Source organism: Camelus ferus, chromosome 17, assembly GCF_009834535.1.
Source record: "Camelus ferus isolate YT-003-E chromosome 17, BCGSAC_Cfer_1.0, whole genome shotgun sequence".
Lineage (NCBI taxonomy): Eukaryota > Metazoa > Chordata > Mammalia > Artiodactyla > Camelidae > Camelus > Camelus ferus.
In genome coordinates, this window is record NC_045712.1 from 9356839 (window position 1) to 9379574 (window position 22736).

General features: G+C 35.1%; 1 long non-coding RNA gene and 1 other non-coding gene across 6 annotated transcripts in view; both read right to left on the reverse strand.

Annotated features, from left to right (window-relative positions):
- Positions 1-22736, reverse strand: part of LOC106729852 — a 659616-nt gene that overhangs the window by 385531 nt on the left and 251349 nt on the right. The gene's annotated exons all lie outside the window — the stretch shown is intronic.
- Positions 20686-20748, reverse strand: LOC116657352. The gene has a single exon (XR_004312471.1). It is a non-coding gene; the product is annotated as a U7 small nuclear RNA (small nuclear RNA).

The window sequence follows — 22736 nt, forward strand, 5'->3', positions numbered from 1 at the left end:
TGTCACAAGGAAGGACACAGTTAATTTCCAAAGAAAAAGTAGATATTGTTTGTGCAAAACTTTCAGAAGGAAGAAAGATTACAGTAGGATGGCAGGTACTGCAGTTTCTTCATCAGAAATAAACAAGGAAGAATTCCAGCTGGTTAACAGGGTTACTGAAAATGTTTTTTAAAAAAATGTTTAAAATATCTAGCATGCTCTCTAATACATATTATATGCTTAGTTTTACATACTTATTTTTGTTGGTTGGTTTTTTTTTGCAAATCCCAGGGAAACATAGGAGTTGAGATTGGAAAAAGTGATACTTTAAAGTAGTATTTAAGGTTTAATATAACCTGGACCCCAGTTCTTTAACTTATTAACAGGATAGCTCTGAGGTTTTTCAAATCTTAGTTCCTTCACCTTTAAATATGGGAGAAAATATTTAGATTATAAGGTTGTTCACAAGGGACAGTGAACAAAATAAATGTCATCACACATAGTGCTTAGCACATTGTCAGGCACACATCGGTAAATGGGAGCACTTATTTATAATCATTTTACAACATCAAAGTAGGATCAGGATTTAGCTGAGTAGTAAAAGGAAGATGTTATCCTATAGGTCACAGGTGTCCAATTTATTTTCATTGAAAGCTGTACTCAGGAAACACAACCTTGAGCCTGGGCCCCTGATGCACATATGTTTACTTATATATTGTATCTGTATACTTCTTTTATTTGTTTATTTTTTTAGTAAAGGACTGTTCATTTACAGGGCTCTGTTAATTTGTGTTATACAGCATAGTGATTCAGTTATACTTACACATATTCTTTTTCATTAAAGGTTATTACAAGATATTGAATATAGTTCCCTGTGCTATACAGTAGGGCCTTGTTGTTTATCTATTTCATAGATAGTAGTTTGTATCTGCTAGTCCCAAACTCCCAATTTATCCATCCTCCCACTTTCCCCTTTGGTAACCATAGTTTCCTTTCTATGAGAGTCTGTTTCTGTTTTGTAAATAAATTCATTTGTATCATGTTTTAGATTCCACATATGTGATATCATATTTGTGTTTGATTCACTTCACTTAATATGATCATCTCTAGGTTCATCCACATTGCTTAAAATAGCATTACTTCACATTTCATTCTTTTTTTATGGCTGAGTAACATTCCATTATCTATCTATCTATCTATCTATCTATCTATCTATCTATCTATCTATCTATCTATCTATCTATCATCTTCTTTATCCATTCATCTGTTAATGGACATTTAGGTTGCTTCCATGTCTTAGCTGTTGTAAACAGTGCTGCTATGAACATTGGAGTGCACATTATCTTTTCAAATTAGACTTCCCCAGATGTATGCCCAGGAGTGGGATTGCTGGATTATATGGTTAAGTCTATTTTTAGTTTTGTAAGGAACCTCCATACTGTTTTCCACAGTGGTTGCACCTACATTTCCACCCACAGTATAGGAGGATCCCCTTTTCTCCACACCCTCTCCAGCAATTATTGCTTGTGGACATTTTTATGACAGCCATTCTGACCAGTGTGAGGTGATATCTCATTGTAGTTTTGATTTACATTTCTGTGATAATTAGCAATGTTGAGCACATTTTCATGTGCTTATCGGCCATCTGTATGTCTTCAATGGGGAAATTTTTGTTTAGGTCTTCTGCCCATTTTTTAAATCTGGTTGTTTGGTTGTTTTTTGTTTTGTTTTGTTTTGTTTTGAGTTGTATGAACTGTTTGTATATTTTGGGAAATAAGTCCTTGTCAGTTGCATCATTTGCAAATATTTTCTCTCTGTCTGTAGGTTATCTTTTCATTTTGTTTATGGTTTCCTTTCCTGTGCAAAAGCTTGTAAGTTTGACTAGGTCTCATTTGTTTATTTTTGCTTATTTTGCTTTTGTTTCTATTGCCTGGGTAGACTGTCCTAGGAGAACACTACAATTTATGTTAGAGGATGTTTTGCCAATGTTCTCTTCTAGGAGTTTTATAGTATCATGTTTTATATTTAAGTCTTTAAGCAATTTTGAGCTTATTTTTGTGTAGGGTGTGAGGGAGTGTTCTAACTCCATTGATTTACTTTGTCCAGCTTTCCCAAAACCACCTGCTGAAGAGACTGTCTTTTCTCCACTGTATATTCTTGCCTCCTTTGTCGAAGATTAATTAACTGTACGTGTGTTCGTTTATTTCTGTTCTCCATTCTGCTCCATGGATCCAATGTCTGTTTTTGTGCCGGTATCACACTGTTTTGATTACAGATGATGAATAGCATTTTTAAGCAATAAGATATTTTAAAATTAAGGTATGTACACTGTTTTTTGACATAATGCTATTGCATACTTAGTAGGCTATAGTATACTATAAACATAATTTTTATATGCACTGGGAAACAAAAAAAAATTGGTGTGACTCACGATATTTACTTTACTGTAGTCATCTGGAACCAAATCTGAATTATCTCCAAGGTATGTCTGTACAAGGCATTTCAGTCTCCAAAGTGGGAAACAGACTCTTTCTACAAGGAAGGAGTAGGGATTACCTATTGGAAGCACAGTAACAAGAGAAAAGAAATTCGAAAAGATATAAAGTAGAGGAATTTGTGACCAAGTAGGACAGCCTGAGTGAGGACAACAAAGGACAAAAAATGACTTCAAGTTTTTTAAGGTTAAGCAGCCAAGGAAAGCTAATAACATGGGTATAATAGAAAACACAGAAGGACCCACGATGGCAAGAATACTGTCGCTCATAATAGCATCAGCTAGGAACTTACACAGTGCCCAACATTGTGCTGAGACCCTGCTCTCACTTAATTCTCACTGTAACCTTTTGACGAAATATTTTACACAACTTCTTCCCATAGAAGGTAATGAGCTCAGTTTAGGGAACACTAGGTCTGAGATGACACCTAGGCACCCAGGAGGAAGGTGAAGACAGGAGCTGAGTCTTGCTTGTAGCCAGAATGTGCCTAGGAGTCATTCAGAAGGAGCTTAACCTAGGGAAGGCCTGCTGGGCTGGAGTGCCAAAGAGGGAAAGAGAGTCAGTTCAACGTCATGAAGAAACTTACCAGAGTCAGCCTGTTTATGAGAAGGTTTTAGTAAAGAGAAAACAAAACACCAATCTGAAGTGAGCTTCGGGTCCTAGGACTTGTATTTCCAAATATATCTTTTCTTGAATCAAAGAAAGCCATCCTGAAATGTCAACTTGGTTGACTTCCATGACGGTGTCCTTCGAGTATTTGTACAGTGAAAGAGCAAGCAGCCCTCCAGAAAAAGTCTCGTTTATCTGAACAATGGAGCTTTTCATTTCTATATCATTCATAAGATGCATCAATACTGAATTCGCAAGTGCCTCACTTCCCTTTGTCTGCACAGACAGTAGTGAAACAGTAATTTAATTGTGAAGTTACTGTACCAATTCTCATGAGATTTTCCCCAAATCTCACACTCATACCATTTTGTTCCATTAACTTTTATAATCTCCTGGCATTTGATAAATTCTGAATTGTGCCATTATCTGAATATGACAGTTGACTGTGAAGAGAAGCAAGTGGGACTTCATTCATTCTGCTAATATTTCAATACTAGTAAAGACAAAGGACAGGGATGCAAATGATCTGACAATTTTTTAGAAACAAAAACAAGTACGCTTTATTCTATCATTTATATCAACAAGCTGCTTAGAAAAGTTTAAGTGAATTTCCTATCTGAAAAGAGTTAAGTGCACTTCTCTGGTAAGATTTCTGTGTGCAGACTTTGTTGTTTTATTTTCATCAACAGCATCTTGAATTTCCCACCTTATCTATCATAAAGTACAGTGCGGTGTCAACGGCTATGTGGAATGCTTAAGTCTAAAATAGATTGAATAAATTGGATTTGTGGGGGAGGTAAAATCTAGGGTCTGATATCAGGTGGCCCCAAGTCTTGTTCTGATAAGAAGGAAACAGAAAACACACATTTCTCCCCCTGGAGTCCCGTGATGTGATAAGCTGCACATAAGCTCTAGCTGTCCACGATATTAGAACATCCATCCACCAGCACCAATTAACTTCGTGGGACTAAGTTTTGATTGGGCCAAGTAGGAGGGTTCACGGTAGCAGAAAATCATGCACTGAAGAGAAAAAAATACATATAGAAGACTGATGGAAATAAACACAGTGCTACAGAAGCCATTCCTGACAAGTAGGATGAGAATCACTGGGCACATTTAAACAATCTTCAGGGTTCATGCTTTGAAGGATTTGTGCTTTGTCCACAAGGAGAAAAAGCTTCAATTTGGGGATCTTAATTTTCCCAAGGTTCATATCCCCAGAGGATATGTATATATATTTTTATCAACAGAAGTAAAACTAAATCAAGATACAGAAAATTTTAACTCAGCCTCATTTAAAAGGAATTATGCTTCCTTTTCACCTGTAAGTGTATAAAATCGTATGTAACAAATTGCCTGTAATTTATTTTCTATCACTACAATCATTCTGACTTTATATAATAAATATCTTTTGTAGAATTTTCTACACAAATTCAAATAATTTTTATTGTATTTGAAATATTTAATATGTGAGAAAATTATGGCATTAAATTAACCACTCACTATAACTTACTATGGTTTTTATATTTAACTAAAACCCCCAAACATCCTTCCCTTACAATTGACCTAATTTCCCAGTTTTAAACAAGCAGCACTGACTTGAATAGCATACTATCAGAGTACATAATTATCAAGCATGGCACATAAACAATTCTTTTTTCAGTGGTATGAAAACATTATAAATATGAGAATGATTGAATTAATAACTAAGCAAATACTGTAATACAGAAAAACAATGAATACTGTTTTTTTTTTCTTCCTTTGGTTATTTTATAGTACTCCTATAAAAAAATCTCAGGAAATCTAAATGTTGTATTCAATGGTGTTATATAGTGACAAATACAGTTAAACCATAGAGATAAAGATAGCTTGTCTGAAGATATTTAATGTTAATTGTTCATTTCACATCAGACTACTGATAAGTTCTCAAAGTTCTATAAGTAATTACAGAAAAAGGTATGTGGGTTTTGAAAGATTTAGATCAGTTCATCATTAAGATTTTTAAATGATTTGATTTTTTAAATGTAGAAATACATTTAAAAATATTAATATTATTAGTTATTCCTTGTATCACTTTTGAAGTTTCTCTTAAAGTTTGTATACCCTTTCTGAATCAGGCATATGATCAGTTATTATTAATTGTCAAATTTGTATAATTATTTACAGATTACAGATTACTCACTCTTTTTTTCAACAGAGAGTTAGTGTCCTTTTTCACACTGGAATCAAGTATTACAGTTGTCTTGTTATATAAACTTTGATTATGTTTTTCCCGAATTTTTAAAATTTAAATACCTAATAACTTTCTATTACATATAAAATCATCTCATGTTCCACCAATACTTCATAGGTATATGAAGTACAGCCAGGTATTTTTTGATAATTTACAAAATACAAAGATAAAAAGTCTCTATTAAAAATATTTATTATTCAATTAAGCTTTTTATTTCAATTAAGTTTTGAGAAACCTCAAGAAAGCAAACCATGAAATATAATGATCTTATTTGTTTCTTCAGAATTTAAAATAAAGTAAAACTTTAAAATTCTCTCAAGCATGTGATTTTCCTTTTATCCCAGATAATGCATCTACAAATGAGTTTTGTGAGACAAGCTAAAATTCATAATATCATTTTTTCTTGTAGACAATGTTTTCTAGTCTCTCTAGCATATCAGAATCACTTGAAAATTCTCCATTAAAACGGAAAAGTTTTTCTGTGAAAGTTAAACTTTCAGTAATATAAGCCCATGGATTTTTTTCTACTATGCAATACTTTAATACTAATTTTGCACAAATTCTCACTGAGATTCACTAGGTAGAATCAAGTTATTATTAACTGACTAAGACAGCCAAGCATAAATTTAATTACAAATCTCTTATAGCACTCCCAACTCAATAGTGTTTAGAAAAATTGAGTAAAATAACAGTACAACAGCTTATCCATTAATTTGTTCACAGATAGCATTTTTAGAATTTTTAAAATGAGAAAGTAAGGGTAAATGTTAAAATAGCTTTTAAAATCTCGTAACTTTTTAAAGATATAAGGTTAACCTTTCATTTTTATTCAGAAAGTTTCTGCCAAAAAGCTTAAGTTCTATGATTCTTATTTCTTCTTTAATTCTAGCTAATTTAGAAAGTTTATTGCTACTGTTATTTTAATAAGATGAATAACTATGATTGAATATATGAAGTAATTGATTGTCTAAAATTTTGTGCTGTGTTGCCTAAATTTTGCTTTGTATCATTTGAGTGCCCAAGGATTGTAAGATTGTAATTTCTTTAAATCTTTCTTGTAACAAACATTATTTGTAAGTATGATCCCTCTTCAAAATGATAATAACATTGATAGCTTAACCATTAAAAATATTTTTTGGACACCTGATTTCAGTTGAGACAGCCCCACTACCTGCAAAATGCTGAAACATGATATTCCCTGGCTGTAAATTAAGTCTTAGACTAGTGAAACAAATATAAAGATAGTAAAGTTTTTACATTAAGACTCTATTTCTTTAGAGCAGTTTAAGGTTCACAGCCAAACTGAGTAAAAGGTAAGTATTTTCTATATAATCGCTGCCCCCACACATGTGTAGCCTTCCCCATCATCTACAACCCCCACCAGAGCAGTACATTGGTTACAACTGATGAACCTACAGTGATACATTACAATCACTCCAAACCTATAGTTTACATTACAGTTCACTCTTGGTGTTGTATAATGTGTATGTTTGGATGAATGTATAAGAACATGTATCTATATTATAGAATCATATAGAGTATTTTCAATGACCTAAAAATCCTCTGTGATCTCCCTTGTTTTTCCCAACTCTATACCCTCACAACTTCTGATCTTTTTACAGTCTCTACAGTTTTGCTTTTTCGAGAGTATCATACAGCTGGATGCATATAACCTACAGCCTTTTCATATTGGCTTGAAGTATGTGAGTGCAAGATCTGTAGTCTGGTAGTCTGGCTACACCACAGCTGTGCTTCTTTGAAATCTCACAAACTTAACTTCCCACTCCATAAGGTAACGATGCCAATAGCACATATCTATAAGGTTTGGAAAAGGATGAGATAAAGAAAAGCATGTGAAATGCTTAACATATTGCTCTGTTAAATATTTGTAATGATGATCTGCTGATGATGAATTTACTCAGCTTTTTATGTCTGAAAAGGTCTTTATTTCACCTTTATTTCTGAAAAAGATTTTCACTGGGTATAGAATTTGAGGTTGATTTTTTTCCCCTCTCAATACTGAAAAAACTTGCACCACTGTTTTCCGTCTCGCATTATTTTAAATGAGATGTCTCATGTCCATTGTCTTTCATTCCTAGATGATTTTAAGATTTTCTATTTGTACTTTTTTTTGTCTTTTTTTGTCTTTTTTCCTATTTGTCTTTTTTCCTAGATGATTTTAAGATTTTCTCTTAACATTAACTTAAGAAACTTGATGTGCTTTGGGGTAGTTTTCTTTCTGTTTCTTGTTCTTGAGATTCACTGAGCTTCTTCAACCTGTGGGTTGATCTTTTTCATCAAATTTGGAAATTCAATTTCCAAAAAACTGGATTTCCAGCCATATTTCTTCAAATATAATATTTTCTGTCTCCCACTTCTCCATCTTCTTCTAAGCCCCAAGTATACATAAACAATACTGATTATATTGTTCCACAGCTCACTGATGTTTTTTCCCCCTAGTTTTTCCCCTTTGTGCTTTATTTTGCATAATATCTATTGCTATGTCTTTACGGTCACTAATATTTTCTTCTTCAGTATTTAATATGCTTTTAATTCTATTTAGTACAAAAATTTTCATCTCCAGAAGCTCAAATAGGTTATTTTTTAGATCTTCCATGTCTCTCCTTAGTGCATGCTTTCCTCTATCTTTTGCAACATGTAAAGTATAGATCTAATAGCTGTCTTGAAGTTCTTGTCTACTAACTCCATTATCCAATTCTAGGTCTACTTCTAATGATTGATTTCTTTTCCTATTTACTGCCAAGTATCTTCTCTTGCATCTTGGTGGGCCCAGTAATTTTTTAAATTAAATGTCAGACATTGTCTGTTGAGTGTTGAAGATTTCTTTATCCCTAGAAATAATTTGTTTCATTTTTGTTATGGGACACAAGTTATTTGGAAACCAGTTTTTCCTTTTGTGATTTACCTCTACACTTGTTAGGCTGAAGACTGACTCGATGCCCAGTGTGCTAGGTCTTTTTACTCTAGCTAGTGGGAATATAAACTTTTCCTGGCACTGTGTGAGCTCTAAGTATTGTTCTGCCTGCACTTTCCTGGATTCTGGTAGTTTCCTCACTTGTAGGTACTGAGCCATATTCAGCTGAAAACTTGAGAAGAATCATTCACTCTGTGCGTAGCTCTCTCCTCCCCAGGATTCTTCTATATGAATTCTATCTGCTTTGTTTTTCCTCATCTCTGAACTCTATCTCCTAAACTCTGGGAGACTTCCAGGCTTTGTTTGGGCTCTTCCACCCTGAAATGAACCTGTAAAATCTTCCTAGGCAGCAAGCTGGGGCAATCATAGGGCTCATCTTGTTTGTTTTCCTTCTTTCAAGGACCACATCATGCTCTGCACTGCCTGTTGTTCAGTGTCTGACTACTGTTGGTTATACGTTTGTCTAATTTTTTTCAGCTGTTTAAAACAGAAGGGTAAATTTGGTTCTTCTTATTCCGTTACGGCTGGAAGCAGAAGCCTTTTATAATATACTTATTGAATGTTAATACTAGTATAGTAGTAATCATCATCATCATTAAATATGTACAAAGATGCCAAAAACTAGTAAAATAACTTTCACCCACAATGGTCTTTCCATCATGACATAAACTATAGGTACATGAAATATATACTTACAGGGTAATTAAATAATGAGAATGAAGGAAAGGTAATATATATGAAATTGGAAAAATATCCAAAATTTGCTAAGACATGGAGGAAGAAGGCATGGAAGGATGATACCTCTAGTATAACTCTTTAGACCTTCCAAGCGTCTCCTCAGAACACAAGAGATAACCACTGCACTGAACTGCACGTCTAAGTGCCATGGACGTCTGCACTGACAAATAAAAAGAAAGTTCGTTGTCCTACAAAGAGGAAGAGAAGTTTGCCTAACAATAACAATAGCTATGAACATTTATACAGTATTTACTAAGTTCTAGTAATTGTTCTAAGCACTTAACATTTAGCAATCATTTAATCCTACAATGACACTATGAGATGGATATGGTTATTAATCCCCATTTAAAAGATGAGAAAAGTACAACACAAAGTGGTTGAATAACTTGTCCCAAATCAGAAAACATTAATAAGTGTCATAGCTGAGGAGTCACACTTGTCATTTGGGAACTATATTAAGAATCCCCATTAAATGTTACACTATGAGTGTAGATAAGAAAGACACAATGACAGAAAAAAACAACAGAAGGAAAGGAAAGGAGAGGGAAGGAGAGGAGAGAGGAGAGGAAGAAGGGATGGAGGGAGAAAGGAAGAAAGATGGACAAAAAGAGGGAGGGAGGAGAGAGGGTGTGTGTTAGAAATGAGATCACAAAGTCACATAATTCAGAAGTGCTCTGCAATTGTCCTGATCCCAAGAACATCAGGGTTGAGCTGAAAGCGAATCAAATTTGCTAGGATACGGAGAAAGGTACTAGGAAAGCAAACGTGAAAAGAAAAGGTGATATACAAAAAAATGTTGTAACAGTCAACCAGATTGTAAATATATGAGGGAAAAAAATTCAGCATAAGGAAAAAATATCCGTAGTGTTCTAGAGGAAGGTAAACCCAAGTGATTTATCCAATATTTTAGGTCTCTTCAGGCTATGCCAAGGCAGCAATGACAGCTTGGTCTTTTTGTGGAAATAGAAGCTAAGAGCTAGCATAGATGGTTACATGTCCTTGGTGGAGCTTCAGTTATTTTTGCTAAAGTTACATGCTCACCATTCATTTCTTCATTCACTCATCCACCCAGTCTTTTAGAGTCTCACTACTCAAAAGTATGGTCTGTGGAGCAGCAGCCTGGCCGTTACCTAGGAGCTTGCTAGAAATACAGAATCCAGACCTCTTGAATCAGAAATTGCATTTCAACAAGATGCGCAGGTGATTCTGCAGGCATAAGAAATGTTGAGGCCAGAGGGTAGAAAAGGGTCACAAGACAGGCAAAATCTTTGTCCCTCTCTCCGTCTTCTTCACCGTTATATTTCCAGAGCCTAGTTCAGGTCTACACATGATAAATGCTCACCATGAATTTTTAAGGAATAAACTGTGGCTACGCTTAGTAATACTTCAAGTGTGTGAAAACCCGCCTGGCTTCTTCCTTTACTACCTCAACTCAGTAAGATGAAGTGATAAGCACTACAGAAACTCTACAGAAATACAATTACCTCAGTTCATAGTGAGCTCCTTTGTGCTTTAATCCTACGGAGTTATTGAATGTGCATCTCAAGTTGGCACCAGTGAATATCATGCCATGTTTTGCTGGCTGCGTTTCCACATGCATGAGCCATTGCACGTGTGACACTCCTCCATCTAGAGTGGAAGCTCCCTGATGGTAGGGATTATTTATATTCCCTTAGAGTAGCCTGTTAAATAGCTGGTTATATTCAAAGATATCTAGAACACGCATACTCAAGTAGGAGAGCCTCCAAAACAAACTAGAGCCTCCAAAACAAACTAAAAAGACCTGTATACTGTAGGGTATAGTAGTAAAGCATGAGCTTAGATACTAAGCTGGGGTCACTTCTGACTTTCACTATTTCTCAGCATTAAATACATTAGATATTTAAGTCTTCTGAGCCTCAGGTTCTTATCTTTAGGATAGAGATAATGGCAGATTTCAGAGTGGAGAACTTCCAAACTGACATACAGCTCATGCTATAACTCATCAGCTCATCCTATTCTTCTATCTTTGGAGCTCTTAGTCCACAGAGATATGAAATGATACTGCAGAAAGGGACTATTACACCATTAACCAAGCAAGAATATTAAATATTTTTGCTTTGGTCATGTGTAGACAAGAAGCAAAAATAGGAAGCTGCCATTTTGTCTGATTACCTATTTTCATAGACAGTTTAATAGTTCAGACAAGACTTCCTTTGACAGAGACATGGTTTACAATCTGATGTACCTACTAGTTCTCTCCAAGTGCTGGCCCTTTGTTTTTATAAACCTGTATTTACAAAGATTAAATGTTGATGTTGCACATATTAGCCACTCTCATTTCTTGGAAAGGGTATATTGTGAGTAGAGGGACAGAGAGGGAGACAGTAGAATTTGAAATGAGCAAACTGCAAACCAAGAAGTATCTTAAAATTTCTCTCCATATAAGAGGATCACACTGCTATTCTAATAAAATGTTTTAATATATATTATATATATACATATTTCCCCCCTCACAACATCAATTAGTTAAGAGACTCTTTGGAGTTATTTCCTCTTTTGAAATGTAAATGAACACTTGAAAGTTGAGTCTTATTCAATCTTCCTGCAATAACTTTTATCAGCTAATCCACACCTAGCTGAGATACATACATAGTGAAGTGACTGGAATAGGAAAGAAAATAGCCAGAGCCAGACAAAGTACTTGCAGTGTGACTCAACCACGACACAACTCGTTTTGGGTAGGTCATTTCTTTATTGTGTGGGATCCTCCTGGCCTAACAGGATGTTCAGTATCCTAGGCACCTGTCCTTAATATGCCAGTGATGTTTCCCAGTGTTTCTGGCAACCCAAAGGACTCCTTCTGGGAACGGCTGCTTACTTCACCAAGAGAAAACAAGTGCATCAGAAATTAACCTTGTCTATTTTACAATTTTATGTTAGTTGGACCCACAACAATTAGTGTGCCACTGAAATGTCTCATCTACATGTAAACAGCTGAGCAGCTGAGTTAAGACACAAATGAAGTGTATGGACTGCTGTTAAGCAAGACTTCTCTCCATTTCACTGAAGGCTGACCCGGTTCCACCTTTCAATATCTGAAGCCTTTTCTTCATTATCTCTTTGTCATTTCTGCCATTCACATATTCATCGTCTAGCTCATCACTAAGAGGAAAGTGGAATGGAGATAGGAGAAGAAGTGTTATTCCCTCTATCACCTCTTTTCACTGTCAAAGTGTACTGTGCCTTTCCTATGCCAGCATGTGTTTTCTGCCACCAGACTGTCTCTTGTGGTTCAAGATCTCCCAAAAGAGGCTGGAATGAGTCACACTGCATGTCATCCAGCATTGTTCTTCATTGCATTCTTATGATAACACTCCTGAATGCATTTAATTTTGACTGCCTAAATGGGATTTTGAGTTACATCAACTCTGTACTTAGATAGCACTTAGAAATGATGAGAATCAAATGTTAAATGACTGAGCTTATCACAATGTATTCCAGTGTCTCTCAAAGTGTGTTTTATAACCACTGGTTCAAGGGCTGTTAACTGGTGCTACTTAAAAGCTGATTTCATGGTCAAACAAGACTGGAGAAGGTGGGACCAAACAAATTACTGTAGCGCATGGATTTACAGAACATTTACTGTGTTAAGGTGATACGATGTCAGTGCAGTGGTCAGAAATGATTTCAGGGTTTTCCAAATGCATTTGGCTATGAAGTCAATTTTCCCACCTACTGCTGGAGCAATAAACAAGAAACAAATGATTCTAGTCTTCGTGCCACTTAAGCTATGGCAATACAGACTTTCAAGCCTACTGATTCGGCCCCTAGGCAGTGTGCTGCAGGACATCAGTGGGTGCTGTCATTTACACGGTGCAATATCAACGGTGCACTTTATCAGTCAGAGTTCAATCAGAGAAGCAGAACCACTAGGAAGTTTATATAGTAAGGGATCAGTCACAGGGATTTGACCTCACACAATCTAGGAAGTCAATTAATCTCTATAAAGCTGTTGCTTTTGCTTATAATGCTGTAGCTTCAAGTTGGCAGAGCCAGTCATCAGAAAGACAAGAAGGCATTTAAAGTGGAGGATAAAAAGGGTAAATTGACACTCAGTAGCTGAAGCTGGAATCCTTAAGTCTGGAGTGGAAACTGTTGGTTCCTACTACTTCCAAACCTGAGGAAGTGGATATCCTGCAGGAGAAGCTGGTGCCCTTCATCACAGAGTTAAACATACAATCATCCCAGGAGACAGAGAAGATGGAAGAGGATCAGGGGAAGATGGAAAGTTGTGAATTGACTGCTGCCCACACCAAGAGTGACCCAGCAGATAAGGAACAATACGCAGAACTACAGAAGTGGCTATCCAAATCTTCTTAGTGTAAATAACAATAGAGCTGCTGCTACACTTGCCGTTCAAGTCTCCCACCAAAATATCCTTTGTGACCCACCCTAACTGGAAATATACAAGGGAAGGAATTCTGGAAAACAGTTCAGCCTCACTAAGCTGACATGTCATGTACCCTGAAGTTCTGCAGTGTACAGCCTAAGCAACTGCATGTGTCAGCCTGAAAGCATTAACAAAGAAATCACTGTGACGTTCCTACTGTGATAAGGAATGCAAAGAAGAAGTACATGGTGACATAAGAGATGACCCTAGTGACACCCTGCAGTCACACCAGAGCAACAGACAATTGAAAGAAATGAGCTAGTGGTGTTGAAAATTTCCCTTTGAATGGTATTAATTTAAGACTGGTAAAGCCTGCATGGAAATCCCAGTTTTGTCACTTGTTAGTATGAAATGAATACATTCAAAGTGATTTTGCTTCTTTCCACCTTTTACAGTAACAAAAAATCTTGGGGTAATCTTACATTTGTCTTAACTTCAACCAAGATTTATGAGAGAAGAGGCAGCTTTTCTTTCTCTTTTTCTTGCATCCTAAAGGAGATTTACAATTCAAGAAAAAGGACCTGCTACTTTTCATATATTAAAAAAACAAAGAAAATGACATTCTCAATCTAATGTATGGAAGGAGAAATTCGCCCTTTTATCATCTGTACCCTGTCCTTATTCCCATATTTAACTATTATTTTTTAAAACTCTGTCCACTAAAATTTTTTCATATCTTCTACAGAAAACCCAGTTTTTCCCCTTAGAATTTGTACATTAACAACTGTGTATTCTTCGATCACTGTGGCTTACCTATGTAGGTCCTATGTGGTTTTAACTTTATTAATTTCATAATTTACAGATATACTGATATTCTTTTCCAATTAGTCTCTACAGCTCTTCAAAGAATTATTTTATCTCAAATAACATCAAATAAAACAGCTTACAATTTTTTATTTGCTTTATAGTTTTTTAAAGGATACAAAGACATCATTTGTGAATAGCTGATCAAATGTTAGAATTTCTCTTTGAATCTGAAAGTCCTGTTAAACTGAAATTGTATTTGAAGTTCAATTTATCTGAATGTCCTGCTTTAAGACTGACCCATGAGAGGTGGTCTAGAGAAAAGACTGATCAAGATAACATATTTTATTTTCTTTCTCTCCAGGGTTAAAAAAAAAATGTATTCCACATTGATGTAGGTAGAAGACCAAGTACTGTATGAAAGAAATATTATGATTGTCCATTCTACTTGGCAAAAGAGATCTTGGAACTAAAATAACAAAGACGTAGCCAAGAAGATGACAAAGAACTTGAAGTGAGGAAACTCAAACAGGAGGAAAATAATGACACGTAGTCAAGAAATGCCTCTCCTCCAAAGAGAGAGACATTTCCAGATTTTAACATTTTAGGGTAAATTTTAATGACATATCATATCGATTATAGAGGACTTTGTTTTAAGCATTACCATACCACCATCAATAATATCTATTAGTTTACATAATTATTTAAAATAATTATTAAGAATTTAGCAAAAGGTACTCCAATGTAAAAAATCCAATAAATCAATACCTTCTTATTAATAAATAATTTAAAGTAATTCCTAATACAATCTCAGTAAGCAACGTTCTATACTGCTGTAATCACTATCGTCCAAATATTTCAAAATATCTAGGGTTTGAATGAGAAAGCAAGTTTGCTGTAATTTAGTTTTAAAATAAATTATACTAAGTGTTCTAAATGTAATAGAAGTTCAATTATCTTTTGAAAAAATAATGGGGCACATTTATGAGAAGGCAATATGCCTCTTCATTTCTACAATACAATTTAGAGAGGTTAAGGAGCAGTATCTGGTTCTTATTGTCTGGAATTTTATAAGCCATCTTTTTCCTCTTTAGAGGGTTTTTCAGCAGATATTAAGCAAAGATCTTATAGTTGTCAAATATAATGCCAAGATAGCTATAAACTCCATTTGGATGTCAGCTAGTCTCTTAAAGTTAAAGTTGTTATATTCTAAGATAAAATTAACTTTGTAAGATAATTAAGACTATTTTTAAAACTGTATTTTCTAATTATACTTTTTTTCTTAGGCTTTTTCTTATTTTCCCCTTAAAATTTTTAATTTGATAAATACTAAAACCAAAAAAATTTGTGTCACAAACTTGTACATAAGTGTTTACAACAGCTTTATTTGTAATAGTTATAATGGGAAACCACTCAAACATCCATCAACAGGTGAACGGATAAACAAATTGTGGTATTGCTCATACAATGGAATGTAGTAAAAGGAAGTGTGCTATTAACACAACAATATGGATGAATCTCAAGATCACTGTGCTGAATTTTAAAATTTAGCAAAAAAAAATACATACTGTATGATTCCATTTATATTTCATTCTAGAAAATGCAGACTAATCTAAAGAGAATGACAAAAAAAAGAGGATTAATGTTTGTCTGAGAATGGGGGTGGAGAGAAGGTTGGATTAATAAGGATGAAGCAACTTCTGGAGTAATGGAGATGTATGTTATCTTGATTATACTGAATTGTAAATGAGTGCCTACATAGGTCAAAACTGATCAAACCACATGCTTTAAATATGTATTCTACCTTTTGTATTTGAACTATATCTTAATACAGTTGAACAATAAATCACTCATAATGAACATAATTTCTAAGACTTTACTAAGTGTTTACTGTTTGTTCAGGTTCTTTTATAAGCTCTCTACATTCATTAACATTTAACCACCCTTCCCAACAGCTCCAAAGTAGATACCATAATTATTACCTTTACTGTAAAGATGAAGAAACTGGAACAAGTAAGTTGCGTACTTTGCTCTCCCTCAAATGCTCAAATTCTCTACCTTCTCACAAACCAAACAGGCCACCCTAGATGACATAGACAACCCTATCTAACTTAAATTGCTAAACCCTAATGACTGGATCCCAATTACAAATTTTGGGAGAGAGGATATTGGATTAGTCAGCTTGAATCATCTGTTTCTGATACCACCTGTTACAGCCAGCAGGGTGCTGAACCCACCACCATGAGGTGATGATGGTCATTATGTAAGAAGGAAGCAATTCTAAATAGACTCCCAGATAGCACTGCTAAATGCTGACTACATTGGTGAACTCATCTTTATAGATCTCAGGAGAGTAGAGGGAATGGAAGGATAAAGCAAGGCTACGTAATTTGACCAACAAAACAAATATTGTTTTTACTTCTCTTTAACTGAGATTAACTTAGCATTTGTGCCCACATTTCTGCTGATGGTGGAAAACAAATTTACAAATTCAAGGTAATTCAATCTCTTTCAGGAGCTTTCAGGCTATATACAATCCCTCCTTGATTTCCCCTAGACAGCAACTCTAGTACATGATAATCCTGTCACTGCTCATCTTCACTTAGAGAGAGCACTTTCTGATACCTTTTGGGGATCATCTCTTTCCCCACTATTTCTTCTCCCAACATAAATAACCATCCCCACCCCTCATTGCCTCTAGTTTGGACTGTCTATTGTGCAACATCCACTAATGGCATCTCTTATTGTGACCAATAGCCTTGTTTCCATTTACTGGCCCTTAGCACTTCTCTCAAACCTGAAAGAAGTTTGGAATTCACCTCAGGTGTTCTCATAATAAACTGTATTATGGAAATACTCAAATCTTTTCACCTAGTCATTCCATTTGCTATTGACACTTAGATGTCATATTGGATGCAGAGATTTTTCTCTAAGTCTTGAAAACTATTAAGGAACTTCTAGGAAACTGGGCAAAGATCTATTCTGCCCTAGTAATCCCCAGATTATCCAGAGATCCTACTGTCCCAATCTTTCAAGAATTATCTAAAACAATAATGCACAAGTTCTTATTTAAGGAACATCCAGCATCTAAACCATCATCACACATCCCCTTCAAATTCCCTTCCCACTCACTTGTCAGAATTTCACTTGGTGGCATGATTAGCTCAAATGCTACTTTTAAGCAATTTTGGATTCTTACCTAACATGATTTATGGCTTAAATGTGATCTCAGTTCTTTGGTACTATCATAAAAAGGACTTGCTTTCAAAACTACTGATTCTTCTAAGAACTTAGAATAAAATGAAATTTGAATCTCAAAAATGAGCCACCCTTTGTTCTAGTCTCATCTGTCCTGCATCAGGGGATGGTGAAACCTATCTCTGATGTCTGATTGATTGGAAGTTTAGGGGTAAATGAATTTTTTTTTAACACTCTTTCATTTTTCGGTCTCAATGGAATAAATGGCACTGGATGTGCATCTCTTCCTATATAGTTATGAGACCAGACAAAGCAAATGGAGAAGTTACCTTTAAGTATCAGACAACAGGCAGAATAGAACTGTAATTCTTGAGAGTAGGGAAACACAAAAGAAGAGCTACATATTCACTCCAGCTCTTGACGTGGCAGCCCTCTCCCTACCATAGCGCAAGTAGATGAAGCCCAAGAAGAGTGGCAGACTTGCTAAACTGAAGAGACAGAGACTGGAGTTTAGGCTTTTAAAGTGGCTAGAACATTCAGTGCAGGATTCTGGAGCAGATGGAGTTGCACAAAGCAGGTAGGTGGCAGAGTACACCCTAGAATTACTGGCTAGGAGCTGGGCTGTGCATATATAGGATGAGACCTGAAACATCTTGCAAAATGTAGCTTCTGTGGGACTGAGCACTGAATGCATGTACCAGGGTTATTAATACAGTGTTAGAAGACACTCTGGTCCAAACAGACAGGATATATCTGACTGACTACCTTGGGCATTTAGTTGAGACCTAAAAAAAGACATGTTTTGGCCATAATAACCATATATTTTAGCATGAGCTATATCCTAAGACTAAAATAAAAACTGAAATTGACTCAACACTAATAAAACATAAAACCACACCTGAAAGGATCCAAATGATACACCAGTAATTTAATGCTTTGCTAGAACAAAATTCAATACCCCTTAAGAGAATGCAGCATTGTCCACATTCTCCATTATGCATCATCCAAAATATTCAGTATACAATAAAAAATGATTAGATATTTGAATAACCAAGAAAGTAAGCAGTCAATAGAAGATCCAGATGGTGGAGTTACCAGTTAATGACTTTAAACTAGCTATAATAAATATGATCAAGAAATTAAATAAAATTGGTGATAATAAATGAGAGTTCAGTATTACCAGTAAATAAATAGGAACTATTAGACAGTACCAAATGTAATGTAAATTCTAGAACTGAAAGTATATCTAAAATGAAAAATATACAGGATTGCCTTAATAGATTGGGGACTACAGAAGAAAGGGCTAGTGAAATCAAAAGCAAATCTACAAAGATATTCAATCTGAAGGACAGAGGCAGAAAGTTGGGGGAGAAATGAGCAGAGCCTTTGAGACCTTTGTGAAAATATGAAGTGGTGTAACAAATGTACAACTGGAATGCTACAGGAAGAGAAGACAGAGAAGGGGACAGAAAGAATAACTGTAGAAATAATGGCACCAAATGTCCTGAACTTGGCGAAAAGCATCAACTTGCAAAATCTAGAATCTCAGCAAAACCTAAGTAGAAAATTTTTTTAAAAAAACTACACCTAAATACATCATGGATAAGCTTCTGAAAACCAAAGATCAAAAAAATAATAATAAAGTGACTAGAGAGGGGAAAAGGCATGTTAGATACAGGGGAACAGTGATAGGAATAATGTCAAAATCAAAATAAAGGGAGGAAGGAAAGATGGAAGGGTGGATGGAGGAAACTGGCAAACAAAAATTCTATATCCAGGGTAAATATCCTTCACAAATGAGAATGAACTCAAGAGTCTGGCACCAGCAGGCCTAAACTGCCAGAAATGGTAAAGAAAATTATTTAAGCTGAAGAATGAAATCAAACGAAAATTCAGGTCTACTAGAAGAAACTGAAGAAACCAAAAATGGCAACTGTATGGGTAACCTTAAAAAATTATCTTCCTTTTCTTCTCCTAATTTCTTTAATAGACAATTGACTATTGTCACATACACACACACACACACACACAGGAACACTGTCAGATTATAACATTTGTAGATGTACAGTATATAACAATAAAAGTACAAAGGAGAGAGTGCATAAATGGAATTATATAGTTACAAAGTTACTACATTTAACATGAAGTGGAACAATATTTATACTAACTAGGCTGTATTAAATTAAAGAATGTATACTGCAATCCTGAGGAAACAAAAATCTTCATAACCCATGAGTAAGTGTCACATGTTTATTCTTATATCTTTTCTCAATGCCAGCCACAGTCTATGTCAGTAAAAGAAACTCTATAAGGTGTAAAAATAATTTGTTCAAGGTAAGCAGCTTTTTTTTAATGGTCCGGCATGAAACAAGGATAAAACTTAATGCATTTTATATCCCTGAGTTTTATTTCTTAAACCTAAACTTGTGATGAGAACTAATAAATCCTTGAATTGGTATGTCTTGTGATGTTAGCTGTAACCTGGGAAAGCCTGTGTTACAAATATGGAATTTTCTTCTTGTTTTATTTACTTTTTCCTTTGATACTCTGGACCAATGTTTATTTACTCCATGTGAGCTTTTGTATAAAGGCTAAGTTATTTCAAAGAGAATTTTTAAATGTGAAACATTTGATGGCATATAATGATTATAAGAATGGCTACTATAAACATTCTAATTAACTGTACTAAATAATATAGAGATTCCATTCTGTAAACATACATTCAGAGGAGACATTCAGAAGACATACTTTCAAAAGAGGACACCTATACCATTTCCACTCGGATCCAATCCACTAATCCTGCAGAAAGTAGTACTACAGTAGTCCTCAAATCAAATAATCTAAGTTGGTGACTTCTCTACAAATTGATTAATATCATATTGTGCATTAGACATATAATTCTATCATTGTACAAACAATAGCAAGGGAAAATGTAATGATTTTGAAGACCATCACTAAAGACTAATACAATAGCATATAATCGCTAAAGAAGGCTCCAGCTTCACACATTCAATTTTATTATAGCAGAAACAAGAACATAAAACATCATGATCTTGCAAGGTTTTCTTTTGGCAAAGATTGCCTTATGCTGAATAGTCTGCCCAGCTCTACCTTCTACCTCTGGATCAGATTTTGATTAGGAACCAGAAAAACTGCTGCATGAGTCAAAATACAAGGAACAGAATTAGAAAACAAGAGTACATTCAAACTATCTCCTTCTAGAAAAGAAAACAAAAACAGAATTTAACAAGGAAACCTGAGCCTTGAGATCACATTCCTGGGTCTGAATTGTTTAGCTCAGTTTCTCCCCACACCACCCTAGGGGGGCTTTTCAGGGCAGGCCAGAAAACCAGCTAGACAAATTTTAAAAGACCTGTTAACACTTAGCTCATTATTTTAAATGAGCACAACAAACATAATCTGGACAGGTGATTCTTTTCAAAATGTCTTTATTCTCCTAGGAGCTTAGTCAGACCAGTCTATCTTCTGAGGCTGGCTAGTCATTTCTGAGCTTCACTGTGGACCATCCATTTCCAAGTCTGCTCTGCCTAGGATCCATCAGATTTAACTTCTCTTTATTTCCCATCACCAACTGTGGTTATTTCATTCATCCCAAGGCCGAGCCTAGTCCAGGAGACTAAATCCCAGTCCAAACCAGACTTCATCACCCAGATGGAGAACTCTGTGGCCCAAGTACATACCTAAGCAGATGAATGTATGATTTAAAACTTGACATCAGTATGGAATACTCAACACAACATCCAACCAGCAAGGACACAATACACAATTGATTCAGGATAAAGCACTTGGTGCTTGTTTTTATCATCTTTACCGATGAAGTAGATGAAAAAAATGAATATGATGCTTATTAATGTCTACAGTTCTCATAAAGAATGACTGCTAATAAAAAGACAGGAAAAGAATTTAAAATGAGTTGTCTAATTTCCAAAAATGGTGCTCTTCAAAACAAAACAAAAAATTCCATATAGAAAATTCAAATAATGTCACACAGTCTTCAAAAAAAAAAAAAGCCAATTCAAAGGGCAAAAATGAAATCAAAGAGCAGTGAAAGGCTAAGTAGAAAAATATGGTAAAATAGAACAATAGAAAAAGTTTGACTGTTAGGACATGTTTAAAATATATCAGCCAAAATTGGATAAGTTTCCCAAATTAGAAATGAATTTTTATCTTCATAAAAATTCCCCCCTTAGAACTATTCTTCTTAAGGTTTTTAGAGTTTATAATTTTCTCAACACTGGGCCTCAAATAGTTGTATCACAGTAACTACAAAAGTAAAACAAGTGGAAAATATGTTAAGTCAAGAATAATCGAAGAAGAAACCACAATTAAGAGTAATTCATAACCTCCAAAGTAAGGAATGTAGACAAGGTTTGAGTTACAGGTTGCTCTTGGGAAAATAACTGGAAACTAGTTTAGCTGGAGGTAAATAAAACATGTAAAAACAATCACAGAATCTGAGAAAGGCTTCACTACCACACACTCACAGGTAGGAATGGGTTCTCCACCTTAGAAACTGTGTGGAAGTAGAGATTATATGATTGTAAACTTAGAAAGACTGAAAACCATTTTGAATCTTAAAAAAAAAAAAAAGGTTTCTGTTGAGGAATAGTTAATAGTCATATGATCCAATATTAAAATACAACTGAAAACAAACTAGGAGGATAACAGGTTCAAGTGCGTTTCTGGCTCACCCCTCTCCTGAATACTTCAAATGATTTCTTCTCATCTAGACATATTTGCACCTTAGATTTTCTTTAGCTCTGATGTTGTCTCTGTTCATTGTTTTAAGATCACTGTGATTGTTATTTACCAAATGTCTTTCTGCCCCCTACTAAATAAAATTCAGATAACTTCTTTTCCGAAGGACACTGCTTAAACTACTAAGGGAATTAGATTAGGTCTCCAAATTTATGATGAAGGGACATAGAATGCTATAACTCTAAAGGAACTTTGTAATCAGGTGTATCCTACGACTTTGGGACAACAGAAAACACCATTTTTTTTTTTTTTGGTTTTTTTAATCATTGGTTTTTGATATGTTGGTTTTGTTTATCCAGTCATGATTATCTGCAGGTGATCATGTAACATACTGAAGCAGGATGCGTAAAATGCAGAGATGGAGGATGAGTCCTCTGGGGGATTATAATCTTGCTGGGAAGGTAAGACAGGTTTACATAAGACCACAAAGGGGTGATTGATTATTCCAGGAGTCCCAAGTGGGATCAGAGAAGGGATTGATCATCTCTAGATGAGAGAGACCAAGAAGGCTTCAAGGTAGGGGCAGAGATGGGATTTTGAAGAAACATTCTGGGATGTTAACAACAGAAGCAAGTTCAAGAAAGGGCAGCATTA